The 10,910-nt window shown below is 38.8% G+C and overlaps 1 pseudogene; it reads left to right on the forward strand.

The window, feature by feature from the left end:
- The first annotated feature begins 998 nt into the window (after positions 1-998).
- Positions 999-1,372, forward strand: LOC139181506 (small ribosomal subunit protein eS25-like; annotated as a pseudogene).
- Positions 1,373-10,910: the final 9,538 nt, after the last annotated feature.

The following is a 10,910-nucleotide window of genomic DNA, read 5'->3' on the forward strand; positions in this document are numbered from 1 at the left end:
CAGAGTGAAGTAAGCCAGAAGGAAAAACACCAATACAGTATACTAACGCATATATATGGAATTTAGAAACATGGTAACAATAACCCTGTGTATGAGATAGCAAAATAGACACTGATGTATAGAACAGTCTTATGGACTCTGTGGGAGAGGGAGAGGGTGGGAAGATTTGGGAGAATGGCATTGAAACATGTAAAATATCGTGTAAGAAACGAGTTGCCAGTCCAGGTTTGATGCACGATACTGGATGCTTGGGGCTAGTGCACTGGAACGACCCAGAGGGATGGTGTGGGGAGGGAGGAGGGAGGAGGGTTCAGGATGGGGAACACATGTATACCTGTGGCGGATTCATTTTGATATTTGGCAAAACTAATACAATTATGTAAAGTTTAAAAATAAAATAAAAAAAAAAAAGAAACTGGAGCCTATTATACAGAGTGAAATAAGCCAGAAATAAAAACACCAATACAGTATACTACTGCTAAGTCGCTTCAGTCATGTCCGACCCTGTGCGACCCCATAAAGGGAAGCCCTATACTAATGCATATATATGGAATTTAGAAAGATGGTAATCATTTCCTGTATGTGATAACCCTGTATGTGAGACAGCAAAAAAGACAAAGGTGTATAGAACAGTCTTTTGGACTCTGTGGGAGAGGGAGAGGGTGGGATGATTTGGGAGAATGGCATTGAAACATGTATAATATCATATAAGAAACGAATCACCAGTCCAGGTCTGATACAGGATACAGGATGCTTGGGGCTGGTACACTGGGATAACCCAGAGGGATGGTATGGGGAGGGAGGTGGGAGGGGGGTTCAGGTTTCAGAACACATGTACACCCATGGTGGATTCATGTTGATGTATGGCAAAACCAATACAACATTGTAAAGTAATTAGCTTCCAATTAAAATAAATATATTAAAAAAAACTGTTTGTGGACTTTGGGTCCAATGTCTTAACAAGGCAGCAGTGGCAGCAGCGCTCTCTAAGCTTCACTATGAGACTCAAGGATGACAAGAAGAATAAAGATGCCAGAAAGCTAGCTAAGAAAGACAAAGACCCAGGGAACAAACTTGGCAAGGCCAAAAAGAAGAGGTGGTCCAAAGGCAAATTTTGGGATAAGCTCAATAACCTCAATTTGTTTGACAGAGCAACGTATGACAGACTCTATAAGGAAGTTCCCAACCGCAAGCTTAAAACTGCAGCTGTGGTCTCTGAGAAACAAGATCTGTAGTTCCTTGGCCAGGGCAGCCCTTCCGGAGCTTCTTAGTAAAGGACTTTTAAAACTGGTTTCAAAGCACAGAGCTCAAACTAACTTATACCAGAAACACCAAGAGTGGAGATGCCTCAACTGCTGGTGAAGATCTATAAACAGGTCCCACCAACTATACATTTTGAAAAATAAAACTTTATTAAATCAAGAACAATTGTTTGTGGAGATTCTCCAAGACTTGTAATAAGTGTACTTTCCTTCTTTTGGCTGTGCTTTGGGGGCTTTTCAAGTTGGGGATCACATCAAGCCAAATTCTTTGACTATCTATGCTATATATTCCTAGAGTACAAATCTGCCATATATTCCTAGGGTACAGATCTTCTCAGGAGTATTTTATCCCCCTTCCTTTCCCTTCTTCTGCTCTGTTTAGGTTGGAGGATCAGGAGGTGACCAATTAGTTCTGATTTATCTTAATCTTGATAGTGTGTACCCCTTGGGGATCCAGCTTAATGTAGGTAAATGTGTCATGTAGAAGTCTCTACATTGAATGTGCTCTGTGCCTTGAATTCTATCACCCTTACCCCTCCAATGTCTTCAAGGCAAAAGCAACTTTGGCACTCAAATAATCTGCTAGCCTCTTTGGCCAGTGTTAGTCTTTCAGTCGTGTCCAACTCTTTTGTGATCCCATGGGCTATAACCCACCAGGCTCCTCTGTCCATAGAATTCTCCAGGCAAGAACATTGGAGTGGATTGCCATTTCCTTCTCCAGGGGGTTTTCCAGACCCAGGGATCAAACCTACATCTCTTACATCTCATGTATTGTAGGCGAATTCTTTACCATCTGAGCCTCCAAGGAACCCCATGCTTCCCCTCAGAATGGGCCTGCTAGGATTGCATTATCTTTTCAACTCCTCAGTGGTTTTTTTTTTAGGGTAAGTTTCCTATGCAAATTTATTTATTTTTGGCCACACCAAGTGGTTTGCAGGATCTCAGTTTCCTGACAAAGGATGGAATGATAGTCATGGCAGTGAAAACCCAGAACCCTAACCACTAGGCAACCACAGAATCCCTGAAAATCCTTAGTGCTTGTAAGGTGATTTATTCAGTTGTTTTCAGCCAAAGGATTTGATCCAAACAACCTGCTGCCTAGTTTGCCCTTATGGGAAATAGCTATTACATTTTTATTGTATGAAATTATGCATTTGTATTTAACAACTGTGATATTTCCTTTTAGGAACTTCACAGGGCAAAAAGATGAAGGCAATGTAGCCCCACAAGTTTTATTTGAGAAATTAGTAACCATATGGAACACTGCTCTGCTGTAGACTTTTGGGGGGAAAGGGTGTGAGACTTTTGATAGATTGTCCCATTAACATTATGAAACAGAAGAGCCCATCTTGCTGATGACACTTGTTTTTTTCCTCAAGGGGTAACTTCAATTGGTTAGCCAATAAATTTTATCCTTGCCTTGAAAAAATAACTACCAAAGGAAAATCACTACTATCTGGTTTCCCAACCACCTCCACCTAATCTTGAGCTGCCCTGTGGTGGCCAAAGTCCAGCCTCATGCAGGCACCCGGCTGAATCAGACTGTAGAGACAGAATTTAGTCAGGAGCCTTGTCTCAGGTGCCCTGCTGCCTTTGAACTCCAACGTGTGTCTGTGACAATGAAGACAGAGTCCAAACTCTGGCACAAATAAGTGGATAAGCTTGGGCCAAGTTTGTGACTTCACAATTCTTTAACAACAGCTCCATTCATGCCTCCATGCTTAACTAGCCAGAACAATGGATATGATTCCTGAAAGAACAAATCAATGACACTGGACACCACAGCTTTGAGGGCAGGATTATGATGAAAGTAGTATTTTATATCTTACAAAGGAACAGTAAATTTACATTTACTAAAGACACAGTTTAGGTATTAACATACTTTCTTACAGTGGAGAGGGAAATGGCAACCCACTCTAGCATACTTGCCTGGGAAATTCCATGGACAAAGGAGCCTGGTGGGCTACAGTCCATGGGGTCACAAGAGTTGGTCACGACTGAGCAACTGAGCACGCATGCACATACTTCCTTATATATACTTAAATATATATATATATATACTTAAAGCTTGTCTAAATTACCCAATGTTAACCAAAAGGAAGCATAGAAATGCATTGCAAATATGAAAAAACACTAAACTTAAATCACAAGAATGTGCTATTCTTCTCTTAGCATATTAACATCAAGGTCATCTGAAATTCACTGAGTATTAACTTTTTGTTTTTGCATGTACATAAATAGCACATTTTACCTAAGACACTGGACTTTTTATGAAAATAACTAGTCCATTAAAATTAGTTCAGTGCCTTTACAAATGAATAAGCTGAAATACAAAGCAAGATCTATTTATCCAAAAACAAACTGAACCAGGATTTTAATTTATTAGTGAAACAAAATTGTTAATCTTCTACTAAAAATTATTTGTAAAATATCCCACGGTTTATAAAATACTTACACACCCAACATCTTATTTAATCCTTTCAACAGCCCTATGAGATAAACATTACCACCATTTTACAGATTAAAAAACAAACTCAAGACTCATTTAGAATATTGTTGTTATTTAGTCACTAAGTCATGTCTAACCCTTTTGCAACCCCATGGACTATAGCCTACCAGCTTCCTCTGTCCATGAGATTTCCCAGGCAAGAATACTGGAGTGGGTTGCCATTTCCTTCTCCAGGGGATCTTCCCAACCCGGAGATCAAACCTGCGTCTCCTGTATTGGCAGGCAGATTCTTTACCACTGAGCCACCAGGGAAGCCCCATTTAGAATATACATCTTCCTAAGTTCACAGACAGAGAAGGCAATGGCAACCCACTCCAGTACTCTTGCCTGGAAAATCCCATGGACAGAGGGGCCTGGTGGGCTGCAGTCCATGGGGTCGCTAGGAGTTGAACATGACTGAGCGACTTCACTTTCACTTTTCACTTTTCATTTTCATGCATTGGAGAAGGAAATGGCAACCCACTCCAGTGTTCTTGCCTGGAGAATCCCAGGGACAGGGGAGCCTGGTGGGCTGCTGTCTATGGGGTCACACAGAGTCGGACATGACTGAAGCAACTTAGCAGCAGTAGCAGCAAATTCATAGAATAAATCAGGGGCAAATCAGTCTTAAATTCAGTCATCTGACTTACAGTCCAGTGCTTTTTACACTAAGTTTATAATTTACATTGTTCTCATCATTGCAGCAATCACTACTAGCATCATCATAGGAAAAAAAGCAACCCTTACAACTCTATGCCATGTGTGCAGATAATCCATGAAAAAATACAAGTTTCATGAACTTTCAGTTCAAGTTTGTCAATCAAAAGATTCTATATTTATATGTGTACTCAGTAGTGTCCAACTCTTTGGTACTCGCTGGACTGTAGCCTGCCAACTTTTCTGAACATGGGATATCCCAGGCAAGAATACCAGAGTGAGTTGTCATTTCCTTCTCCAGAGGATCTTCCTGACCCAGAAGTCAAACACCCTGTCTATTGTATCTCTGGCATTGGCAAGTGGATTCTTTACCACTGTACCACTTGGGAAGCCCTACAGACAGAGGAATTCCTCCATGATGAATTCATAGCAATGCCTAGAAAATACTCTCCAAGTCTAAATGAACAACACTTCAAGTATCTAATAAGGGAATTTTACCTTCTAACAAAAAGAGTTTTCCCCTCCATACAAGTGAAGTTAAATTCTGGCTTAAAGCCAGATAGTTAAATTATTTTTGTCATCCTTAAACCTAGAAGTTGCTCTTCTTAACTAAATTCACAGAAACACTCTACATATTTTAAGAATTTTCATTTAGTGTTACATCAACTTTCACCTTTACTTTATGGCTGAAACTTTGAATGAGTGCCAATAAATCATGACTGAGATGAACAAGATCCTCAGAAGTAGAATAATCAAGACATATGCATTTGAGAGATCTGGAAGTATAAATGAATGTTACCTGCTCCTTTAATTTTGCTTGCATTAAGTTTACATTTATTCTGCTTAAAATTATTAAGACTTGGATTTGATATACTTCCTAAGTCATTAGTGCTTAAGATATCATACCATTTTTGAGGAAATATTTAAACATTATATGAATATTGATCAATAAACTACACGTTTGTAGGAACTTCTCAATACAGTTAATAATTCTGTTAAATCCCAGTGTTTTTATTTCTTTCTACAGACTATAACATTCCAATGACATTTATATCTATCTCAATACATTCATTAACAATTCATTTCATATTTGTAAATTAAAAGTTAACTTTACAGTACATATTTCAAGTTTATAGGCCAAAAGGATTATTTTTCTCTAATTGACATTGAAACAAATGATTAGCATGCTACAGTACTTGTCCAACTCTTTTATATTCATTAATTATTCAGGATTAATTCTGTGAAAATCCAGAGCATGCTCATGATGATGAGATTTTAAGATATACAACTGTTCCAGGAGATAAGAAATGTTCATGAATTTATCATGTATTGAAATACACTATAAAGCTCTTGACTGCTAGAAATGTCTTCTACATTTTTAAAAATATAATTACTAAATGTTGGTGGAGAATGCACATTAACATTTGCCCATTAACACTCAATTACAATTTTCTGAACTATTAAGATTTATTAACCTTGTGCAAAGTTATATACAAGCTATTCAAATGCTTTTTATTAGTGAAGTACTTTATATATACATTTGGGCTTCCCTGGTGCCTCAGATGGTATAGAATCTGCCTGCAATGTGGGAGACCCAGGTTCAATCCCTGGGTGGGGAAGATCCCCTTGAGAAGAGAATGACAACCCATTCGATTATTCTTGCCTGGAGAATTTCATGGACAGATGAGCCTGGCAGGCTATGGTCCATGGGATTGCAAGAGTTGGACACAACTGAGAGACTTTCCCTTATATTATTTCACATGCATTGTCTCATCTGATCCTCTTAACAATCCTGGCAATATGGGGAGCAGTTAGTAACCCCATTATAAAGGAAGAGAAGACATGCTAGAAGCCCAGGAGAGGAAGTGTCAATTCTATGTCAGGTACAGTAGTAGATACCTATGATGTAATGAACAAGCTGCATAATCAGAATGTTTTTGATCTGGCAGAGAAGACAATTAAACAAGCATTAAGAATAAGTTGTGATGCTAATTGAGGAATCAAAGATGCTACAGATGCTCAGAAAATGCAATGTAACTTCATCTTAGAGCAGTCAGGAAAGTGTCGTTGAAAGAAGACAGATTTGACAGACACAAAATCAGAAACTTCCTTGCATGATATGTTCAGTGGTTTGTATCTTACTGTGAAGGCTGTAGGAGCAGTGGGAGAAAATTAGAGGAGATACTGGAAACACGGGTCTGAGATATAAAAAACATTTTTGAAAATTATACTAGCATTCATTAGCCCCTTAAAGGTGGGGCAGGAATTGTGGTGAATCTATTTCTGCAATCTATATTTTATTACATCCTTACATCAACCCTGGGAGTTAGTTACTAATGGTATTGATATTATTACTAGTAGCAGTAGTAATGGTAGTGTTTGACCAAAATGTCTAAATAGTTGATGATTACTTAAATACTGTGTAACAGGTATACAGCAAACATAGTAATATCCCATCTCATATAAAATAAAAGAAAAAATGTCATGCAAATGGTCCATCCTCAAAAAAGTAATGAGAGTAATTGTTATGGATTGCTTTGTGTCTCCCCCAAATTCGTGTATTAAAGCACTAACTCCCACTGTGATTGCATTTGGAGATAGGGCCTTTAAGAAGCTCCTAAGTGTGAGGCCCTAATGCAATCTGACTGGCATCCTTAGAAGAAAAGGAAGAGACACCTGGGTTATGGATGCACCAAAAAAAAAGGCCATTTGAGGACACAGCAAGAAGATGGCCAACCACAAGCCAAGGAGAGAGGTCTCAGGAAAAATCAAACATGCTGACATCTTAATCTTGGACTTCTAACCTCTAGAACTGTGAAAAGTAACTTTCTGTTGTTTAAGACACCCAGTCTGTGAGATTTTGTTATGGAAGCCTGTTGTGCTGTACCCCACAGTCCTGCACCTACCCAGCTGTGCAAAGAAAGAACTCAGAGCCAGTGACAGAGACATTGATGATTTGTTGAACTGGGTATCATAAAGCCAGAGGCAAAAGTCCTGGAGCAACATCCCACATCCCACCACATATGGGTATACAGCCAAGGGCAGGCAGGACACAGCAGCAATCTTTGCTCTACAGCGACCAGGAGGAGGAGGCTATAAGTTAGAGAGAGCATGATGTCAGAAGAGCTCCTTCATTGCGAAGGCAGCCAAGGCAAGGACTGCTCTTTTCCTATTGATGGCCGAATTAACTGGGCCTTTCTGGTCCCAGAGCTAGAATAATCATTAACTGAGGGTCAGGCCAATCACACAGACAATTACTGATGAAACTTTCAGCATAGAAAAAGGAGGCAATCATGCACAGAAAGTTGAGGCAGGGCCAGGTAGGGAAAGGGTTGCACAGAGAGCAAGAGAGCATCCATTTTATGGGCCTTGACCATACCTTGCAAGAGCAGAATAACACAGTTACATTATTTATTTTCAAGTCATCATATTGACCAGCCCACTTTCAGCCAAAAGAAAAAATAATTGCTTTGGATAACATTTTGCTTATTTGTTTGCTTTAGCTTTTGTATTTTCTAGTGAGAGGAGGGTGGATTCTCTGCCCTAAGCTTCAGCAGAGTGTGAGCCCCACTGGTACAGGTGTGGAAGCAAAGGAAACTAAGCCTATGTCCAAGGCACTCACACCTAATACATATATGTAAATTCCTTAGAAGATTTCTTACACATTCTAAGTGTAGTACATATATTGTTTGTTTAGTTGCTAAGTTGTGTCCGGCTTTTTGTGACCACATGGACCGTAGCCTGCCAGGCTACTCTATCCATGGGATTTCCCAGGGAAGAATACTGGAAGGGTTGCCATTCCTTTCTCCAAGGGATCTTCCCGACTCAGGAATCGAACCCATGTCTTCTGCATTGGCAGGCAGATTCTTTACCACTGAATCACCAAGGAAGCCCAAAGGGGAGGTGGTATATATATATATATATATTTTTTTTTTTTTTTTACAATATGGTATATATATTTTAAATGTCATTATATATGAGAGTATGGGGGTCATCATTTGTTTTACAAAGATGGTATTATAACATAGAGATCCTTTTGGAAGGAGGATCATGTTTTCCTGATAGGTGAGACATAACAATGTATTTCATTAAGTCTTTAAATGCACTTGATTGAGAGATGTATTATTACTTTGTGCACCACTAAGAAAGAAAAGCTGGGCTTCCCAGGTGGATCAGATGGTAAAGGATTTGCCAACAGTGTGGGAGACGTGGGTTCGATCCCTGTGTCAAGAAGATCCCCTGGAGATGGAAATGGCAACCCACTCCAGGATTCTTGCCTGGAGAATCCCATGGACAAAGGAGCCTGGCAGGCTATGGTCCATAGGGTTGCAAAGAGTCAGACACAACTGAGCAACTTTCACTTTTTGCAAAGAAAGAAAAAGTGTTACCAGTTAAATATGACACAATGTTTTCTTCTCATTTAGTCTTCATTCTTATTGAAAGATTTATTTGAGACATATTTACACATAGAATTTTACGATATATTATTCTTATGCATATGTTTAAAAAACTATAAAAGAACTAAATTAGTTACAGTATTCTTTAAAAAAAAAAAAACTTTCTCAGGAGTCCAACTAATCTGCACACTCTCAAGTCAGAGTTTGTCATAACCCATGGATTTATACCCATTTTTTCCTGTGTCATCAAGAGCATTGGTGGTGAGTCATTTCTTTAAGAAGGGCTTCACTATCATCACTGGGATTTTATTTGAAGCCACGTACACCCATTCTGCAATTCTTGATGCTGCAGTCATCTTGATCATATCAGAAAGTGTTAATACAAAGTTTTCAAAAAACAGTCAGGGGAATTCCCTGGTGGTTCAGTGGTTAGAACTCTGTGCTTTCACTGCCAAGGGCCTGGGTGCAATCCCTGGTTGGGGAACTAAGATCCCACAAGCTGCACAGTGCAGCCAAAACCAAAAAACTGTCAGGACTCATATTCTTTTCTCCAATGATTTGCTTGAGTTAAATATTGAAGAATTGTAGTTTCCTAGCCATGCTTCTTGCCTTGATAATCCCAGGGACAGGGGAGCCTGGTGGGCTGCCATCTATGGGGTCACCCAGAGTCGGACACGACTGAAGCGACTTAGCAGCAGCAACCATGCTTCTGGGAGCAACAGCCGTTTTCGTGCATATGCAGTGGGGGTAACTATGTGCTGTGCTGTGCTTAGTCGTTCAGTTGTGCCCGACTCTGCAACCCCATGAACTGCAGCCCTCCAAGCTCCTCTGTCTGTGAGGATTCTCCAGGCAAGAATACTGGAGTGGGTTGCCATGCCCTCCTCCAGGGTGGGTAGCTATAGCTTGACTGTTACATAGCCCAAAGTGACCATAGAATGTCATCAATTCTAAGGTACGTTCCAACTTTAGAAATGAAAAACTGACAGAAAAAAAAAATGTGTTTGAACTAATGCAATATTGTAACCCATTATTCTGATTAAAAAAATTTTCCCTGACTGCCACTGAGCTTAGTAGGAGGAAGATTTAGTCTTCTGTGATTTGATTTATTATCTCCTTCATTTTTCTACTGGAGTATTTTTTTTTTTTTTGTCATTTTATAACAGTTCTTATATATATGATAGATTTAACTCTTTGTTATCATTAGTACTAGAATTTTCCCAAATCTGTAATTTACCTATTGACTTACTGGACTTTTTCTCATACCAAATAGTTTCATTTTTATATGGTCAATATGTATACTTTTTTAAATAACTTTTGCTTCTCCTGCCTTGCAAATGTAAATATAGTCACTTAATTTTGCTTCCGTGATTTTTATTTTGTTTGCTTACACATAGTATTTAACTCACCTGTTTCTCTTGTGTTTTTTTAAATATGTTTTGAAATTGGAGTCTAACATTATATTCTTCCATATAGATAGCCAGTTGTCCCAGAACCATATATCAAGTATTTCATCCTTTTCCCACTGAATTTGAAATACCATCTTTGTTATAGATTATCTTCTCATATACATTGGGGTAGATTCCATTCTATGTAGTAGATTCCATTCTTCAAATTCATCTTGAATTTATTCTTAGGCAAATGGTTATCCAGTTGTTTACAGTTATATTTTGAATAATTATGCCTTTTCCACTGATTTGAAATGACATGTGTGTCTGTTCCATTCATCCTTCAACTTTGGCACTAACCACCCCATTTCAATTTTTTCCCCTCTATACTATATTTTTATATCTAGTAGACAAGTCATCTCTTCCCATTCTTTTATCCTTCCTTATCAGAATTTAACTGAATATCTTCTCGTGTTTATTCTTTCATATGAACTCGAAGATGCTCTGGTCATGTAACATCTCTCTTCCCACACACATAGATACTAAATAAATAATTAATACTGTGAAGTGGTTTTGATTAAGAGTGTGTTGCATGAATAGAGGGATCTCTGCATTAAAATACACTTTCCATAATATGTTCCTCCACTTACTAAAGTGTTCTTTCACGTCTTTAGTTGAGCTTTGTAGCTGTCTTAATTTGGTGGTGCACGTTTTTGCAAAC

This window comes from Bos indicus, chromosome X (assembly GCF_029378745.1).
Source record: "Bos indicus isolate NIAB-ARS_2022 breed Sahiwal x Tharparkar chromosome X, NIAB-ARS_B.indTharparkar_mat_pri_1.0, whole genome shotgun sequence".
Lineage (NCBI taxonomy): Eukaryota > Metazoa > Chordata > Mammalia > Artiodactyla > Bovidae > Bos > Bos indicus.